Source organism: Saccopteryx leptura, chromosome 9, assembly GCF_036850995.1.
Source record: "Saccopteryx leptura isolate mSacLep1 chromosome 9, mSacLep1_pri_phased_curated, whole genome shotgun sequence".
NCBI lineage: Eukaryota > Metazoa > Chordata > Mammalia > Chiroptera > Emballonuridae > Saccopteryx > Saccopteryx leptura.
In genome coordinates, this window is record NC_089511.1 from 8,310,922 (window position 1) to 8,331,008 (window position 20,087).

The window sequence follows — 20,087 nt, forward strand, 5'->3', positions numbered from 1 at the left end:
CATCATCTCACCACCGGGCATGTGTGGTTCCCCATGGCCCATGTTTCCGGGACTCAGAGACAGAACCAGCCCCACCATAACTCCTAACCATTGTCCACATCCAACACACACACACATCTTTCTGTCCCTAGTAAAGCAGACTTTGGGGTGAAGATCTGGGGTGACCGGAGAGAAGGAACGGCTAGAGGATTGGATCACAGCTGTACAAATGTCATCCTGCTGGGTTCCTCATGGGCCTGGGCTGTGTTCTCACATTGCCCTCCAGGACAGCTGTGAGCCAACAGCCAATCAACACAGATGCCACCAGACATGATCAGACAATCTGATGTTTTCCCACCCTGTGATGAAATTGATCTATCACACGGTTCTCACACCCATGATGACAAATATTGGAATTCTGAATTAGACCTTGAGTTTGATTTTCTTTTTCCGGAGGAGTCTGTGATGGTACGATCAAGTTTCAGGGAAGGTGCACCAAAGGCTCATGAATAATTGTGTCTCGTTAGTTATTAAAGAGCCGGGAGAAGTCCCAAGCCTCTCTGCACTGTCCCGCCTGGTTGGCGTACTGGCTGGGTTGCAGGTAAGCAAGTGGGGGAAGAACAGAAAAACCTGTCATGATAGTTATACTTCAGAACAGGGGTCCCCAAACTACGGCCCGCGGGCCACATACGGCCCCCTGAAACCATTTATCCGGCCCCCGCCGCACTTCCGGAAGGGGCACCTCTTTCATTGGTGGTCAGTGAGAAAAGCATAGTTCCCATTGAAATACTGGTCAGTTTGTTAATTTAAATTTACTTGTTCTTTATTTTAAATATTGTATTTGTTCCTGTTTTTTTTTTTTTTTTACTTTAAAATAAGATATGTGCAGTATGCATAGGGATTTGTTCATAGTTTTTTTATAGTCCGGCCCTCCAACGGTCTGAGGGACAGTGAACTGGCCCCCTGTGTAAAAAGTTTGGGGACCCCTGCTTCAGAACATAAGTCCTCTTTGTGAAGTAAAGGGACGGTGTCGATGTGTCGCACGAAGAGTCTTCTTGGACCAGGAGTCTAATTTTTTGAAAAAAAAAAAAAAAAATCAGCCTGATCGTGAACATTTAAGGACAATGCCACATACTGCTATCGTTAAGGCCTGAGAAGAATCTCAATGAACCCCCCAGCAGAAGTGATTTGTTAGCCGGCACTTGAGATCACCAGTGACAATTCATTTCTGTAGAGTAATGTAAACTAATTATCTACAAGGCGGAAGCAGGGACTGCACCTGCATGATAAATTGCAGAATATTGCATTATAAAAAGAAATATTAATTCACATAACAGAACATTAAAATTGATGACAAACTTTCCCCTTTTCTAATTGTTTAATTTTGTAATCACTATTGTCTTACAGCAGCAGACATTGCATACCTCAAGAGACGCACAAATGTATTTGCCTAAAAGCACAGTCTTGGCGAGAAGAAAACACGGTTATTCAGAAAATGAGTGTCTATTAGTTCTTTATTTCATTTCATGGAAATTTCTTTTCTCTCCTGGGAAATAAATTGTAATATTGGGGGGTGGGGATTTTTTTTTCTTAGGATATTAGTATATTTTTAATCAGAGAAAGACTGAAGCTTTTAATAAAATGAAGAAAGTATAACCATCAAGATAAACACCCAAATTCTAAGAATGACCATTCTGTCTGGAGGGTTGCACTCTACACTTCTTCTCAGTCACAAACTGTTATTTGCCACTATTTTCTGTCCCTGGGCATTGAAGATAAAACTGACAACTTGATGGAGAAATTCCTAACACTTAGATCTCTCCATAGGTAGAGCAGAAAAATACCTAATTAAATCATTTTTTTTTCTTTGCTGTTCCAAATGAAACTAACAATCTAGGTCCAGAATGGGTGGATCTTGCCAAGCACATCAATCAAGCAATTGGCTCTCAGGTTGTTGCTCTTAAATTGGACTGGGGTGGGATGGGGTGGGGGTGGGAGCTTTCCAGAGCACCATGTTGTGAATTCAAGGGCTGGGTCTTCATTCAGTCTACCAACCAACTCATCCCTGGGTTTCTCTACAGCTTACAACTGTAGCATCCTGACACCTCTGGGGATTTGAGCATTAAGAGCCGTAGTCCCAAATGAGTAACCATGGATGGTATGACCTCATTCCCCTCCCTCTTAACCATAGCTTATGGAACCACAGGCGCTGACTCAAAGACATAAATCTGTTGACAGTGCTACGGCATGGTCTGGTGTCAAGAACTCTGCCTAGGCCCTGGCCGGTTGGCTCAGTGGTAGAGTGTCGGCCTGGCGTGCAGAGGTTCCGGGTTTGATTCCCAGCCAGGGCACACAGGAGAGGCGCCCATCTGCTTCTCCATCCCTCCCCCTCTCCTTCCTCTCTGTCTCTCTCTTCCCCTCCCGCAGCCGAGGCTCCACTGGAGCAAAGATGGCCCGGGCGCTGGGGATGGCTCCTTGGCCTCTGCCTCAGGTGTTGGAGTGGCTCTGGTCGCAACAGAGTGACGCCCCGGAGGGGCGCCCCCTGGTGGGCAGAGCGTCGCCCCCTGGTGGGCGTGCCGGGTGGATCCCGGCCGGGCACATGCGGGAGTCTGTCTGACTGTCTCTCCCCATTTCCAGCTTCAGAAAAATAAAAAAAAAAAAAAAAAAAAAAAAAAGAAAGAACTCTGACTAAATCAAGGTGGGGGTTGTGATCAGAGTCTTCTCTTGGGCATATGGGCAGAGACGCTGAGTTAGCTCGGGTTATTCAGACGGGGTACATAGGGTTATGGGCTGGTGGCTATCTTGAGTCCAGATGGAAATCAAAGAAGGGAGACAAGCAGATGGACCGAAATGGGTGAGGTAAGAAAAAGCAGGGATAAGAACTGATGTCACCCATGGACATGAGATGAAAATACTGACCATTTGGCCTCTGATCATCAAACCTGGCTGCATTGTCCTTGGGTTCCAGGAGACCTTAGTATCCTTACCATGTCCTCAGATCTTTATCTGCACTCGCTTGAGTACCCTTCTGTGCCTCGCTAGCAAAATCGCCGAGACGAGCACATCCTGGCAGGAGGCACAGCGACTGGTTCCTGTTCACCCCCTTCCCCCCCGAGTCTCTGTGTTCCCGGCACTCTCTGCCTGCAACATGCTTTCTCTGCCTTCCTCAGCTGGATCAGCACTCACCCTTCTCTCTTTTTCTTTCTTATTAAATATTTATTTGATTGATTTTAGAGAGAGGGAGGGAGAGAGCGAGGTCGAGAGACAGGAACATCAACCTGTCGCTGTACGTGCCATGGCCGGGGATCGAACCAGCAGCCTCTGTTCTTCTGGACGATGCTCTAACCAACCGAGCTATCCGGCCAGGGCTGCACTCATCTTTCTTCCATCTCACCCAGGGCCTCCTCCTCCAGGAGCCTTCTGACCCACTCGGGGAGGGGGGGGGGCTTTCTCTCCGGTTCCCACAATCCCTCTGCTGTAGCTTTCACCACACCCCGCACCTGTCTGACCATGAGCTCTGTGGAGTCAAGGTCATAACGCCTGCTCTTAATTTAAGAGCTGAGCACTGAGCAGGCTCGACACCTTTTCATTGCAAGACAGAAAGTCTAAAAATCAACGCAGTCTTGGCTTAGTGCTTGGCTTCTTACACATTCTTTGGCTTGGTGCTCAGAACTCTTTAGAATCGGACCCCAATCATGTTTCTCACCACCGGGCCCCACATTCTATTCAATAAAACAAAGACATCAAGAGCCTACTTACGATGTGCAAAACACCTGGTTGCCAAGTCAGATGTTCGTTGCTTTTGAATCTATACAGTTATTTCCTCACTAAAAGTCTTTACTGGTAGAATTATTTCCATCATAAATGTGTCCTGTCATCCACCTCCAATTCTCAAAATCCTACTTTTCCTTTCAAATCTAGCTCAGACCCAGTTTCCTTCCCAAGGTGGTCTCTTGTCAGCCCGATGTGCCCTCTACCTCCAGCAAGAACAGAGGGTGACTTTTCGAGGACTCCCTTGGCACCTGACACAAACCAGTCCCCGGGCAGCCAGCAGAGTCGGACCCAGAGCCTGCCTGCCTTCGGCTTCTCAGTGACATCATCATCTCCTCACCTGCTAGAGCCAGGCCTTCTCCAGGGCACCGGCATAAACGAAGGATTTTTACCACTTAAAGCATCGCTGGGCTAGGAGAGAACCGTAACCTTCGAGGGTATTTCATTCCTTTCATCGGAAAGAAGGAAGTGATGATGAAACAACACACTGTAGATTAAGGAAAAAGTCCTATAAAATTAAGTCCTGTGATGATCAGACTATCCTTGATCCACACAGGCTAGAGGGCTAAGCCGCATCTTATGAGCGATGAGTCTCAGATCACTCGGGCTTTGACTGCTCCACTCACTACTAGGTCACTGAGCGAACCGGTTCATCTTAGAAAATATTTCAGCGGATATTAGAACAAAAAAGGGGAGTTCGCTGTACTCAATTCACCAGGGTCCCTATTACTGAACTACTGCACCTTCCAGTCTGTCGTGCTTTCCCTGCAGTGAAGAAAAAGTGAGGAGGAGAGAGCTTTTCCTCTTCCGTTACTTCACGGTCCAGCATGAGGACCGGCGGCGCTCACGCCTCAGAGAAAGAACGGGCATCGTCTGCAAACTTTAACGAAAACAAAACGGAATTGCGAAAGCTTGTAACTAGAAAACACTCCTTGAACACTTCCTATGTGCCGGCAGTTTTTCAAAGGGCTTTATCTGTTATGAACCCGCTTCATCGCCACCGCATCTATAACAAGTAGGAATGGTCCTGTTCCCATTTTATTGGGCGAGTAGAATGAGGCACAGGAAGATGAAGTGACCGACCCAATATCAGACGGCGGGTCCACGGTGGAGCTGGGACTTGAACCCCAGCTGCCCGGGCCCCTAAGCTGGTGGTCTTCTCAGCTGCTGTGCCCTACTTTACAGAGCCAGGGGGCGCTGGGCTGCCCGCGGCAGGGGTCTAAACTGAACCTGTCTCCGCTAATCACTTACCTCTTGGCTCTGTTCTCTTGCAGTATAAGAATATCAAAGGTAAACTTCTTTCCTCCGTCCACTAATGAAATAAATAATGAAACCGAGCAGGTCAGGGATGTTTGACCCGGGGAAATACAGGGTAGGGTGTCAAAGGTTCTTCTCTTTCCCCGGGTCACCACAGACCCAGCAGTGGCTCCCACGGGCAGTCACTTTAATAAGCACCACCGTCCTGTTATTCTGCATTGCCAGCCCTTCCCCCCAACCTCCGCCAGGCAGTTCCAACCCTTCCTCGTCCTGCTCTGTGCCCAAGTAGGCTGGCAGCGGGGCAGAGCTTCTCCCAGCCTTTTCCTTGACCTTGGCTTCTGGTTAGCCTGGGCTGATTGAAGGCACCAGCAAGATGTTGGAGGGTAGAAGCAGAGAGGGGCCAACCTGTTTGTTTCCCTGTTTCCCAGTGGGGTCCCTATCTCCCGCCGCCAAAAACACCTCTCCCGTGGCGCTGAGAAAGCCCTCCCTGACCCTCACCAGGCAGCCCCAGCAATGCAGTCGCTAGTCTTGGGTGCCCACCATCCCTCTGCGTTTAGTCACGGGCACATCTCTGAAACTAATCGTTTCATCAGCTGCCTCTTTCCAGTGAAACTGTTTTGGGCATACAATCTATGCCTCTTACAACAATCTTCCTGATTTTTGCCTTGTCCAAGGACTACTGACTAACACTTACCTAGTGTTTTTTAATCAAATTATTATATATTTAAGTTAGTTTTAAAGTAGGCATTTAACCCCTATCACAAATGAAAAACCATATTCACTTAACCTAAATCAAATACAACCATTAAAAAAAAAGAAAACAGGGCAAACAATTCAATATCACTGAGCTCCGGCCAGCTGCTGTCACCTCCCAAGGCTCTGAGTCCGAGTTCTCCCCACTGTTTAGGTAAAAATGGAGATGAACCGGAGTTTAAAAGCTGTTGAGGAACATCCTGCCACCAAACTGACAGGTCCTGGATGGCACAATCTGAAGGGTCATGGGAGGATTGCTAAGGGAATAAACTCCTCATGAGAATCCACATTATTTGATACCCTCTCCAAAAGGTGATCTGTGTCCCAAATTTTTTGATGACACCTCCCCCAGAGCAGCCAGTAGCAAGTAGCTACTGACTCAGGTTGCACCCTTATGCTACTTCTTTGAGGTGCTATTAGAAGATACTAGATGGTATAAACATAAGAAGCATAATCTCCACTAACACAGTTGCATGACATAATCAGCCCCCTCTCTACGAGGCCAACCATGCTGACAGCAATCACAAAGACAGGCTTTCTGCTTCCGAGAGCAGTCGCTCTTTCTGTGTGCATACGCTCCACAATATGATCTGGACAAACAGGAACACATGGGTAGGCTGAGTGTCAAGGTCAGTGTGCACGTGCGCGTAGGTGTGGGTTTTCCTGAAGTTATACGTACGTGAGGAAGTTAAAACTTGACCAAAGCAAACAGTTTAAGGTATGCATATAGTAACACTTCCCACTGACTGGTGAGAACAATGTAAACAACATCAACACGTTTCCCTTCCACAGTCTGGTAGCCGCGAACTATTAATTCTACCCTGTCAGCAGTACCAGGGTTCATCAGACATGCACATTCCTAGTCAATGTTCCAGCGAGGTTGAAAACACTCGTTTTAAGCATGTCCAAGGGCTTTCTTTTGTTACATTCACCCAAGCCTGTTGCTCCTGCTGTGTTTTATTAGGCAGATATAAAATTAACAACACAGCAATAATTATTTCCTAAACTGGTTCCAACACAAATTTCCAATTTGAGGTCAGATGTATTGCCTTATAAAATTTTTACAGCTGCAGTCAAATTGTGGTAGTTAATTCCCGGAAAATGCAATTCTTAATTCGCCAGAATTAGTTTTAAGTCTTGATTCATCCTGTAAAGACAAATGTGTATTAACTGTGGTTTATACAAAATGTTCAAATAGTAATATCCAATGTAATAGCTTGCATAATTTCAGCTAATTCTGTTAGAGGTATTTGACCTCCTTACACTTTCACTGAACTATATATCATGGCTTTAAGAGCACCGGGTCTGGTCTCTCTCAATTGCCCTTTCCCGAACTGCAGAAGTATTGCTTAATGTTATGTAGCTAAACACGGAATGTCAAAGAGGAAAGAATAATTAGACTATTCTACTTAGACTCCTCTTGCTACCAGTCATTTGTTACTTCAAGACCTACGCCTTAATCACAGACTCTGAACTACTGTCTGGAATGGTAACATTAGTACACATGTAACTGCAGAATATAGAACACTTCATCTGCTCAGCTCCCCCCCCTCCCCAAATCATACCAGTTTAATTGGAAATATTTAAACATTAAAATTAGAAATTAAGAATGAATGATAATGGCAAACATAGCACCAACAGTGTGCTGGGCACTGTTCTAAGCGTTTTATGTATGTCAGCTTTTAAACCCTGACGACAATTCCAGGAGTCATGAGTGTTTACTATCATACCCATTTTACGGATGAGAAAACAGAGGCACAGAGAGAGTAACTTGCAATAATGTTGCACAAGTGCGGGAGCTGGTATTCAAGCCCAGGAAATATGGCTCTGGAGCCTCTGCTTTTGACCACTTTGCAATATTAAGATAAAGAATCATAACTAAAACATACAAATGATCAGTATTCATCACAGATTAGGTCCTTCTCCCTTTTTAAACTATGTGGCAAAGGCATCAGAAGAATGGGACGCAGGTGACTCATTTAGAGACGTGAGAGACCAATGGGAGAATAGTGCTTCCGGTACTCTTTTCTGACTTTCTGAACCTTGTTTTCTAAGTGTCTCAGACATGTCATTGCATCTACAAGGACCTAAAAAATCCCCCAGGGATAAAAATGTGCAGACTTCTGGAAGAGGCCACCTCCTGCAGAATAAATGTAGACTGGCTTCTGGGAGAGAAGCAGGCAAGCTCAGTCATGCTTTCTTTGGTCTCTAGAAATGATTTGTTCCCATGCCGGAATCTTGGCAGCTGGTTGCAGGAGTGGTGGGAAGGGCCAAACTTTTGTACCTTGACAGACCCGAGTTCATTTCTGTCCGACCACTCCCTAGCGATGTGGCCCAAAGCGAAAGCACTCCACGGGGCTGTACATTCACTCTCCTCACTTGTCATGGGATACGCTATGTCTCTCCCACCCAGTCCATTCACCTGACTTTGGGTGCCTGGGTTTCCTGTCGGGGCTCATGAGCTGCAAGCAACGGAAACCAACACTACTAACCTGCGGCAGGACAAATTAGTGGGAGAGTTATGGGGTGGCCACACCGTGGCCTGCAAAGCAAAAGAATCAGCTGGAGAAGGGATGGGAACTAGAGCTGCTAAGGGTTACAGTGACAACTAACAGAGATAAAGCATGCCGAGGCCACGGTACATTGAAAGCACTCAATAAAGCTTCATTCTCTCCCCCCTTCTGTCCCGGGCTTCTTTTCACCAAATTCTTCATCCATTCCAACGCACACTGAGCCTACTCTGCGCGGAGCACAATGCTCATTATAAAGAATGTGAAAAGGAATAACTCGGTCCCTGCCAAAAAGTCAGCAATGCCCTCAACCGGAGTATTATTTTATGTTGTTGAGAAATACCCCAATGAATCATTCATCTCCGAAATAAATGGCTAATGTCAAAACATTTACTAATGCAGACAAAGCTGACTGAAATAAATGGTTGAATAACCCATTGTTTGGAAATCTCTAAGAGTAATATATATTACAATCAGATAAATCAAAATTACAAAGGATTTTCTGCTGCTTTTCAGAATGCTCGCCAGAAGTTGGTCCAATGACAGTTTGAAGGGTAATCAGTTTAACAAGTGGTTGCCGGTTACCTCCAGGGAATGAAACCCGGGAGGCAGGGAGGGGGCGGACAGGGAGGAAGACCACTTTCCACGCTATTATCTCCTGGAGGGTTTGAATTTTAAAACTAAGTATATGTGCTTGTATTATAATAATTAAATAACTGGTTTAAATAAAAATATACTCCGGGCACTTGTGGTTGATTTAAAAAAAAAGAAAAAAAGAAAAACCAGCTTGAACTAGTTTAGGCAGAAAGGGGGGGATTTCAGGGCTCAGGGGTGTAGGGAAGGGAGGGCAGGGGGAGGACCAGCCCCTCCAGCCCGTCTGTAGTCTGTATCTCTCCATCTCCATCACCACCCTTTCCTCTCTGCATCTCTCTTCCTGGGGCTGTTGCCATGATGTTAGAACTTCTGCTAACGGTGGCTCCTGGCCTCCCACCCTCACAGACTGGAAAGGAAAATATGGTTTTCTCTCCTGTTGCCATCGGGAAATCCCTAGGTCCTAGGGATAAAGTCATAGCAGCTCTGGCGAAAGGCTATTGGCCACCCGGGACTAAGGCTGAAAGAGTATCATTGGCTCAGCTAGGGTGAGGCACTCATTCTTCGACCAATTGGTGAGCCAGAGAGAAGGCCCCGGTGGCCCTCATTTGATCCGCACAGAGGGAGGTGTGAGAGAAGTTGGGTACTGACGATCTAGCCATGGCGGGAGACACGGAGGGAAGACGGGGTGGCCCTTCCAGGGCATAGTTTGCCCCTAAACTCTCTGAGCTGGCTCTCTGGCTCTGGCCCTTATTTCTCTTCCACCGAAACTCCTGGCTCAAAGGACACCTTAGAAACCAGATCCTCCATCTTGGGTAAGTCAACTTATTTGAAAAGGAAGTTGAGTGTCTGAGTCCTTCCTACTAAGTCACCAAGTAAACAGCGAGGTGCTGATTATTCTTGCCTCCCTTCTATGCCGAAAGCCAACAGATGAAGGCAGGACTATAAGCCCCTTGATTGTTTTTCATCTTTGTCACCCCAGTGGCCTGAATCCATCCCACAAATATTTATTGAGCACTCACTATGTGCCGGGTACCATGGGCATACAGCCATGGGCAGGAAAAACCTCCTAGAACACGTGTTCTCATAGGGGAAAGGAGTGATAAATACAAACACACATACACACACACACACACACACGCACACACACACATCTTCAACAATTTCATATGATGATGAGGGTCGTGAAGAACCTGAAAGCAAGGTAGGAGGGCAAAGAATATCAGGTGTGAAGTAGGCAGTAGAAAGAGTGCAGAAAGGGACATCTGAACAGAGACCCGAGCACGTGAGTGTTTTCCGGGCAGAGTGAACAACATGTACAAAGGCCTTAAGGTGAAAATAAAGTTGGTGAACAGCAAAGAGAGCACCATGGCCGGGCCAATGGAAAAGGGGGCGATGGCGGGAGGCGGAGAGGGAGAGGCTGCAAGGCCCGGTCACAGGGCCGGGTCACAGGCCCGGTCACAGGGTCGGGTCACAGGGCCGGGTCACAAGGCCCAGTCACAGGGCCGGGTCACAGGGCCGGGTCACAGGGCCAGGTCACAGGGCCAGATCACAGGGCCAGGTCACAGGCCACCTTGCAGACCATGAGAAGACTTTGTTATTCCACATGTGATGAGAACCTTGGAGTGTGGCGTGTAGGGAAGTGACACGAGCTGACTTGTGTTTTTCAAGTGCCCGGACAGTGGTAGGCTCTCAATAAATAGTTAACATTAAAAAAAAAAAAGAACTCAGACCCCTCAAAATGTTACTAGTCCCCTTGGCAGGAGAGGGACTGTGCTATCGGCAAATGACGAAAACAGACCGCCGTCTGTCCAGTGCCTTAGAGTTGACAAAGCTCTGTCGCCCCTGTGATCTCATCCGACCTGTTCTCTGGACGCAGATATAGGCCCACGGGAGGCCCGCACCGTGCGGAGACCAGTCTGTGCGCTTGGTGGGCAGCTGTCTTTCTCACGCTGCTCTTCCCGTCCTGGTCCTGGAGGCTTCGCTTTGCAAGCGGGGGAACCGGGGAGGCCAGAGCCAGAGGAGACCATGTAGGCTCTGGGACATTTACTTTTTCTCTCACTGTCCGGGTTTCGTTGGTGGTTTTAAAAAAAAAAAATTATCTAACTTGCCCCTCGGCCCGGGATGAAGGCCGTTAGAAACAGTTGCGGCAGGGCGCCCCTAAAGCAGCCCCTGATTTAAGGATCTGGTGCCAAGGCCCTCGGTTACATCATGGGGCCACTCTCTGGAGCAGGGCTGGCCAGTCACCACGCCTAGACTCACGGCGCCTCGTGCCAGGGGCCTCAGAAACCAGTGTCCTCGGGGCGTCTCAGCCTCACAGAAGTCATCTTCCCTTCGCTGTCTTGCCACCCATCCAGGGAAAGGTGGACCGTTACCCTTTCTTCTGGGGACACTAGACGGGAGGAAGGAAGAGAGAGAACAAGAAAGGCGAGAGACAGCCCAGGCTCCCTCCCGCAGTGCAGGAAAGGCAGGATGCCGGGCAGAGGCGGATTCCGGTCGGTTGAGGCCCCGGGCGCAGAAAAGAACATTAGGCCCCTTCAAGAAGAGAAAAAGAGGGAAAATTAAAAAATACATGTTAACCATACTTTTAAATAAATAAAAAAATATTATGTATTATTCGTGCTAAAATTGCACATATGAAACCAAACCTGGTGTCGTTAGAAAAAAAAGTGTCAAGTTGGGGTTTTGCGGGGCCCTTGGGAAGTCGGGGCCCAGGGTGCACGCCCTGTGCGCCCGCCATTAAATCCGCCTCTGGTGCTGGTCCCAGTTCTCACAATCTTCGTGACATCGGGCGAAGGGTGGCACAGCTGCCCGCCAGGTGACACCAAACTGGAGGCTCAGAGGTTTTCTGGTTCAAGGGCAGTGATTAAATGCGGAGGCATTTCCCGCCGCACCCTCGTAAGACGTGGCCAGCTGATGGGAGCCCCCCGAGTTCAAACGCCGGCCTGGGAGGCTGCCCTGGCCCCCCGCTGGCCTTTCCCATTGAAACACCACGTCCCCCCTGGCATTTCTCCTTAGACACGGTGCTTACGTTGTCCTTCGTCCCCGGGTATCTTTAAACATTTCTTTGTGCCACTTCCCGGCTACTTTTTACAAGAGCCACAAGACGGGGCCTTCAGAATCTGTGGAATGATGCATTTGTTAATGGGCTGTGGAATCAGCAGCGGCGAAATGCATGTCTGGATTCTGGATGCAAATATACAGTCGTAACAGAGAGAAAAAAAAAAAAAGTCAAACGACATTTTCTGTTGTCAATCATGTTTATTAAATTGGAAAAAAAGAAGTCTTCTCTCCCAGGCAGTATGAAAAGTGTGTGTGGGGGGTGGGGGGTGGGGGGATGAATTTATTCTATGTTGGAGAAGTAGGCTAAAAATGTCATTAACAGCCGCAATTATGCATTCTGATGCAAAGTGCTTCAAGCTGCCGGTGGGGGAACTTAGAGCGAGCTCCCAGACCACAGGCTGCTCATTCTCTAACAACTTGATTCATAAATGCCAGCCTCCAGTTCAGTCCTGCTGCCTCGGACTATCTCCCGCAAAGAAAAGGCCCCATTCTTCGGCTTCCCCTGGCTTTCTTCGGAGTGAAAACACCGCTTTGTGCCCACGTTGTGTTAAAATAACAGATTTGTGTTCGTTCCTGTCGGTTTCTGATGGGAGGACGGAGGCAGCCGATCTTCACTGCGGATGGCAAGGCGCCTTTCTACGGAGGAGGCTGGGGAGAAAGAGTCTCCAACAGGGAACCTTTGTCCTACCATGCAAATGAGCCTCTGCAAACCGCCCAGACAATGCCAGCCTGGCCCCAGCCAGGAACCCACCCATCTGCAGCTATTTTGTTAACCCTCTGCCTCGTACATTCTTCCTCTCACACAAAATGCTTGATGTTGACAGCTGTGAATTTTAAACGACCATTCTGTGTATGTTTTTCTAATTTTGTGTATTCGGATTGTTTCTCCATATTGGGAGGCAGGGGCGGGGGGAAGGGGGGTCATGGAAGCCAAGTATCCTTCCATCCGTCCTTTAGAGCTTCCACGCTTTGTGGAAATCAAACGATTCCGATTGCTAAACAGAGTAGAAATTAAGTGTGCTCCCAAGCGGTCCTGGGAATGGCTGGCCGGGCAGTGCAGACGCACTTTGACTTGGAAAATGGTGTCCAAGATGACAAGCCCCGGCGGTCTGGAGGCAGGACACGGCGGTGACACACCGCTCGGACACATTCTGGTGGCCCAGCAGCCAAGTCCTCTTTCACATCTGTCTGTCCTCGCTTACCTGTAAAATGGGCCACAGCAACAACCTCAAAGGACCGGAAATAAAGACTTCCTATCTCCAAGGCCATCGACCCAGTTCTCTTTCCCCTTTCCAGCTAGAGTTACGTTGTCCTGGCAGCCGGACCTTCTGCTCAGCTGGAGTGCGAAGGTCTCTAACTTTTTTCAGCGTGAAGCAGAAGAAAAAGAACTCTCAGATTGAGGCCTGGGTTCTTGAGACGCTCGATTGGCTGCACGACTTTTTACGTTGTGTATTTATTTATTTATTCGTGCCTTTGCCTCTTTGATGTGACGCAGATCACAAGCCCAAACACACACACGATAAAAACCAAAACTCCGGACAAGAAGAAAGGGATGTTGCCCATAGGGCAATCGTAAGGCTCAACATTTGCTATCATTGAACTTCAAGGTCTGATTCAGAGCCCCCTGGAAGCAAAGGGAACAGGGAATGCTGACCAATGGCAAAGCCTCACTTCCCTCAAGCATTCAGTTAGAAAAATATGTTCAGATACTTCATTAAAAAAACAACAACAACAAAAAAAAACTTAACAATCAGGGCTCTTCAGAGTAGGGTAATAAGAACAAAAGTTCAGTGTCAACTTGAGAGCAAATGCTGTCGTCAAATTCCCAGAGCTAGAAGAAAAACAGTAAGACAAGTGGGCACTAGACAGGTGGGTTCACGGAGCCTTGTGGTGGGGTCACAGAGCCTTGTTGTGAGAAGGATTCAAGGCCACGTCCAGGCTGGCAGCGAAGAGGGCCAACGGCTGACCACACGTCCGCCGCGGAGTGCCTTACCTTGGGCTAAATAAATAGAGCGCAAATGAGCAGGTTTCTAGTGTCCTAACTTGATCCAAAGATAGAACTCTGGGGCCCAGAGGAGTGTGTGGTTGCCATGATCCCGAGATGTCCCGGAATAACACTGTTCTCATCTGGGCTTTCCAGAGGAGCGGGGAGGCTGGCTCCAGCTTCTGTCATGCTCGGGAGACGGAGGGAGCAGGTGGGAAGCTCGAAGGCCTGAATTGTAGGAGCCTGACCTAAAATTACGTCTAGATTCAGGGCCACACCACCTCCACACCGCCTGGGCCCAATGCTGTTCTTTTTTTCATGTAAAAATATTCATTTCTGTAAGACGTTAGCAGACTTCTTGAGTGTCTAGCTCTTACTTTTCTGTATTGTTTGAACATAGTAGAAAACATGATTTTTGTAATCAAAAAAGAGTAAATAATCATTTTAAATTAGTTGGGGTTTTTAAAAAAAATTTTGGCCTCAGTTATGCCGACACTTGGTAAGGGCTATGTTTACAATTCACTAAACCACAGGATTGAAGAACAGGGCCTCAACTCACTGGATTTCAAATAGCTGAAACCGGTTGAGCTCAGCCCATCCTTGGCGAGGAACAGAGGACAAGAGAACAAGTTCCCAGCAGAGGCGCCCAATCACAGCCAGGCTCCAGGACCTCCACGTCCAGGGGACAATGGCCAATGTCAGATCCTGAAAGCCTGCTGGCTCCCCTGTCACCAAGAAAACCATTTAAAAGAACCCACTGGCAGGAAACACCAAAAACTGATCAAAACTGGGGTGGGTTGTGCAGCAAAGGGCAAGTCCAGGTAAGTCGGGGGCAGCCGCGGCCCCACCCTCTACCGCGTAGGGATCTGCGCACGCGCGTGTTCTGAGCGCCTGCTCTCCTGAAAGTGTCCGGGCGCCTTCTCGGAGAACTCCGTCCTAGGAGGGAACTTTCAAAGCAGTTTTCTGTTCAGCCTTCAATTAACCAGAAAATCAGATTAATTGTGCATGAACTTCTATTTCCAGGATACAGTCTGACCCAAGGAATATGCAAATCTGGGTGTAAGAAATGGAAAAAAAAAAAAAAAAAAGAAAGTCATGTTAAAACGGAGCTCTCTTGTATTTGTTTTAGAGCGTGGAAGAATGGGAAAACAAGACAGTGAGGGCCCAGGGCCAAAGAAAATGCTATATTTAGATGCGAAGGGCTTTGTTTGGCCCCGATTCCAGCGTAGACACAGCCAGTCGGGAACAAGGGGGCCATTCAATCAATCCACCTGACACGCTGCTGTCGCAGGCCGCGCTGTCCGCAGGCCCCGAGCTCCAGCCCGTCGTGAAAGAGGCTGTCGACAGGGAAGAGGGAACAGCTGCTCCGTGGCAATTAACCAGCAGTTTCTGTTGCTGAAGGAGATTATTTTGGATGGCGGTAAAGAGATTCAAATAAAAATGTCAACGTGCCCATTACGGATGAAAGTTAGAAAAACTTAAGTGGCCCTGAATTAATCACTCTTTGACAGGAAGGTACATAAACGAGTCCTAAAAAATCCCCCACAAATCTATTTTCCTGCTTTTTTTTTTTTTTTTTTTTTTGTGATTGTAAAGAGGCTCGTTGGAGGTGAGGAGGGGACTTCTTGGCTACAACCTTAATTCATCTTGGAGTGAAGATTTAATGACAAAGTTACAAGCCCTTAAAGTAGCATTTATTGAGGGGCTAATGAGAGTTTCTAAAGAATTCTGTTACAAAAAAAAAAAAAAAAAAAGAAGCAGTCACCAACACAAGAGGCCTTTGAAAATATGGGAGAGAGGGGAGTTCATTAGTCTTTTTTATTTTTATTTTTTTCATCCCCTTAACAATGACGATGCCTGCTGCCAAACCTTCAGGAATAGGGTTGGTTTCCTTTCAAGTAATTGATGCGGGTTTTGCTTCTGCACGGAGTCCAGACAACCTCTGCGCGGAGAGGCAGGAAATCACACCGTCAAAGGGGAGCCGTGCGTCCCTTCCTCCCCGGCTGGGGCTGCCCCTCTCAACAGTGGATTTGTGCTGCGGCTGCCAAAACGCCTCCAATTTCCATGCCCTCCCGTGGCTAAGATAACGCAGGCCGCCTTCGGACTCTGAGGGCTGCTCTGATTTAAAACTCCAGTTACGCGGTAACAAAACCGGCCGCTGTCACCCCAGATGGAGCAAATGAGCCCCTGTCCCGCAGCATAAAGGGTACGAGAGTTATTGGACGTCCCCCCTGCAGAGATGGCCCTGTTCGCCTTGCCCTCTCTCTCGGCATCTCCGCCCTGGAATTCTAGGCCCTTGGGCCTCCGGCACCCGTCCTGTCTCAGGGAGGACAGGAAGAAATGGCTGGGGCCGGTCTGTTCCAAACGGATCAAGTTTTCTTAAGTCAGGATTTTTTTTTTTAAGAAAAGGTAAAGCGGAAAGGGACACTGTGAAGAAAATAGAAACTGGCACAGGGCTCTAACTTCAAACAGTCTGCTCAGCGCTGGTGCACAAATGCAACAACCCTCTCTTCTCTGCGTAAGGACGACTGAAGAGCTACCCGAGGTGGGGCAGGAAAGGAGAGAAGCTGGAAACTCCCAGATGTAAAAACAGGTGTCGTCACTTCTGCTGTCTTTTGGATGCATTATCCCTCGGGAGTCTCGAACGAAAATGATCTACGACATGCAATTAAATAGACGCACAGAAAACAAAACGTGTGTTTAGTAAATACCCTCGTTGCGGTGCATACGGAGCCTAAAACATACCCCTTCTCTCTGGCTAGAAAAGAAAGACGTTGCAATAAAAGCACTTGCATTTGGAGCATCTGCTTATGCAAATACCATTCTTCCACAGTGGCACTCATCTGAGATCTGGGAGATGCCTCCTATCTGTACGATACCTCCCTGCCTGCGAAGGTTTATGCCCTGTGGCGTGAGACCAGTGCTTCGGTCACCAGATCGCTAATTCTGAAAAGGAACGGTGTGCTCGACATCACCCAGGGAAGGCCTTGGACTCTTCTGCCCCTCACCAGGGCATGCCCATACTTGTGAGAACATCTCTGTAAACACAGTCACATCCTGAAGGCTGCACATTGCGCGTTTTCCCTCTTAAGGTGGACAACATTCAGTTGGCATAGTTTAAACAGATTTTGTTCACAGCCTACAAGTAGCCTTCAGTTCCAAGAGTGAAGTTGGACCAGGGGCTGCCGGCTAACATCACCAAGGGATAAAATGCACTTTGCTCTCGTCTTCAGGATAACTGACATCTACGGGAACTAAGACTCTAAGAGTGACTCATAATAGTAAGAGTAATATTAATAGTAATTATATATATAAATATATATATATGTTATTATCGTAGTACTTTTCATTTGTTCACTAAATAATTAGTAATACTTTGAATCCATTTTCTCAGTTAAACTAGGCGACATAATATCAAGACAGGGACTACACGATCTTTACTGTATAGATGAAAATTCAAGAGCTCAGAGAAGTTAATTAACATGCCACGTTCACACAGCCAGCATGTGCAGGAGGCAGAATTCAAACCAGAACTGGACTGAATCCAAAGGTTGATTCTTAATCACTGTGCTAGCTTTCCCCTTAAGCTGCTACCTGCATTCACCCTAGTGAGCTTTGTAGCCACCTTTTCTTCCTCTGGCGGCGCTGGCCTGCCCAGCACATAACCCCGAGCTCCACAAGAGGGACAGTGCGGCCTAATGATTCAGAATGCATGGGCTGGCGTCCGAATGCCTGGGTTTGAAACCTGGCTCTATCACGTACCAACTGAGTGAGCCCGTGCGAATGTCCTCGCCTGTGTCTTCATCTGTAGGGTGGGAATAGTAAACATTTCCACCTACTATGGTGCAAAAATAAAATGGGATGATGCGTTTCAACAAAGGATAGTTTCTGGTACATAGTAATCACTCAGTGTTAGGAAAGGAAGGAAGGGAAAGACGGAAGGGGGAAAGACGAAGAGAAAAGAAACAAGAAAAGAAGGAAGGAAAGAGAAAAAGAGAAACAAAGACAAGAAGGAAAGAAAGAAGGAAAGAAAGAAGGAAAGAAAGAAAGAAAGAAAGAAAGAAAGAAAGAAAGAAAGAAAGAAAAGAAAAGAAGAAGAAAGCCAAAGGAAGATGGGATGTGTCCCCCCTACCCCCTGAACCCTGAACCATCATGAGAGACACCATTGCCCAAAGAGGATGCTGAAGTACAGGGCAGAGCCCCTCAAAGGGTCAGACGAGCCAGGCAGGCAGCCCAGAGCCTCTCCCACTGTTTACTGACTCTACCCCCCTGGTGTGGATACGTTTTCCAGGCAGACTCACCCCCACCAATCCCCAAGACAGTGCCAGCAGTTTTCCAGCTTCCCAGCCTCTGTGTCCCACATGAGAGATGAAGCCATCTTGGCCAAGCATTCCCAACTCCAATCAGGTCACGTGACCATTCCGGAGCCAAGCCCGGGAGACCCAGAGGAATGCCACGTGCTGATTGGCTTTCTCTCATCCCATGGTTCACCCCTAATCAGGAATGGAGTCCCATAGACTGAATGAAGGTAGAGGAAGGGATGATTCCTTAGAGAGAAACTGAGGTGAAATACAGTGTCTCTGTGTTAAGTCCACGGGATATACTGAATCAAACGGCATGGCAACAAAACTCCTGACCCTGTGGAGCTGATACGCTGGTGCAGAAAGAGATAACAAACAATAACTAGAATCACAAGATGATCGCATGGAGGTTAGGTGAACACAGTATATAAGAAATGGGACAGGGTAGCCAGGGTTGAACTCAGGAAAGTGGTGAGTTTTAGCAAACTGGCCAACAGCATATGGTGGAAAGGAGCATTTTAAGCAGAAGGAGGGTCAGGCAGTGCAGATGTCCAAAGTGGGAGCATGTCCAAAGTGGGAGCGTGTCCAGAGTTTCGGAGGACCAGCCAGGGGCCCGATGTGAAAACAAGAAAGGGGATGGATGGGTGATGTCGGCAGGCTAGGGGTGGGGGGGCCTGGGAGCCCGAGAAAGATGTTGGATTTTACTCAGAAAAATAGGAGCTGCTGGCAGCAGCGCCACAGGGGCGGGGCCTGAGGGGAGGTAGGCCAGACGACAGCGTCTTTTTAGAGAATTGCCCACAATCTCCTGGTAACCTCCCTCTGTCCTTGGTGACACCTGGGCTTTCTTTGCAGGGTGGGAAGAGAAGATTCTCTCTCTATAGGAACCTCTATAGAAGTGTGGGACAGAGGGACTGTGACACGAGCTAGACTTGCAGATAGTTCCGTCACTGCATATTTGGTGTGGGGGATCCCTGGGTTCCATTCAGAAGAGCAAGAGGCCTATCTAAATGCTCAGTGCCCCCCCGTCTCTGTGAAGCCATGAAAGCGTCTCATTTGCAATTTGTCTAAAATCTTTTGGGACCCATTCATGGAAGCTTCCAGCTAGTATCATCTGTTAAGGCTAATAAATAAATCCCCGACGTTTGTTTTTCTGCCTTTTGGTCTTTTTAAAGCTTTTTTATTACAGTGCACACCATTTCTATAGAAATGTGTGCGTGTTATATTGTACAGTTAGATAAACGTTCACAAAGCACACCCGCCAGTGTTACCATTAGATACCTGGAGGAGCGAGTGGCCCACTGCCGGAACTCCGGACTCCCTTCCAGCGAAAACCACCATTCTGACTTCTAATGCTATAGAGCAGGCTGGCTTTTTTAAAAAAACCAAACAACACTTGATTTAAATAAAATAGTATAGGCCATTTTTTAGAGTTGACCTGTATCATTCACTATGAAGTTTAGTTGTTTGGTATCTCTCCTACCATGCCTCATGGCTGAGGAGAAGTCCTCTGATCCCCAAAGTTCAGCACAGCATGGTAGATACTCAATAAATGTTCTTTGGGTGGAGAGGTGGATGGACGGACGGATGGATGGATGGATGGATGGATGGATGGATGAAGAATAAAAGGGTGCGTGGATGGATAGGTCAGTGGATGAGTGGGTGGGTGGATGGAGGAAGGGGTGGGTGGGTAGATGAACAGATGGATGGGTGGATGGATGGGTGGATGAAAGAATTACACTCTTCCTTCACTGTGAAGGACTTAGTCAGTGGTTTCTAAAAATTGGGCTGTTCCTGTACTACTTTCATGATTTTTGACATATTTACCTTACTTCACTCCAAGTATTTCATATCTTTCTTTCAACAGACACTCTTTTATTT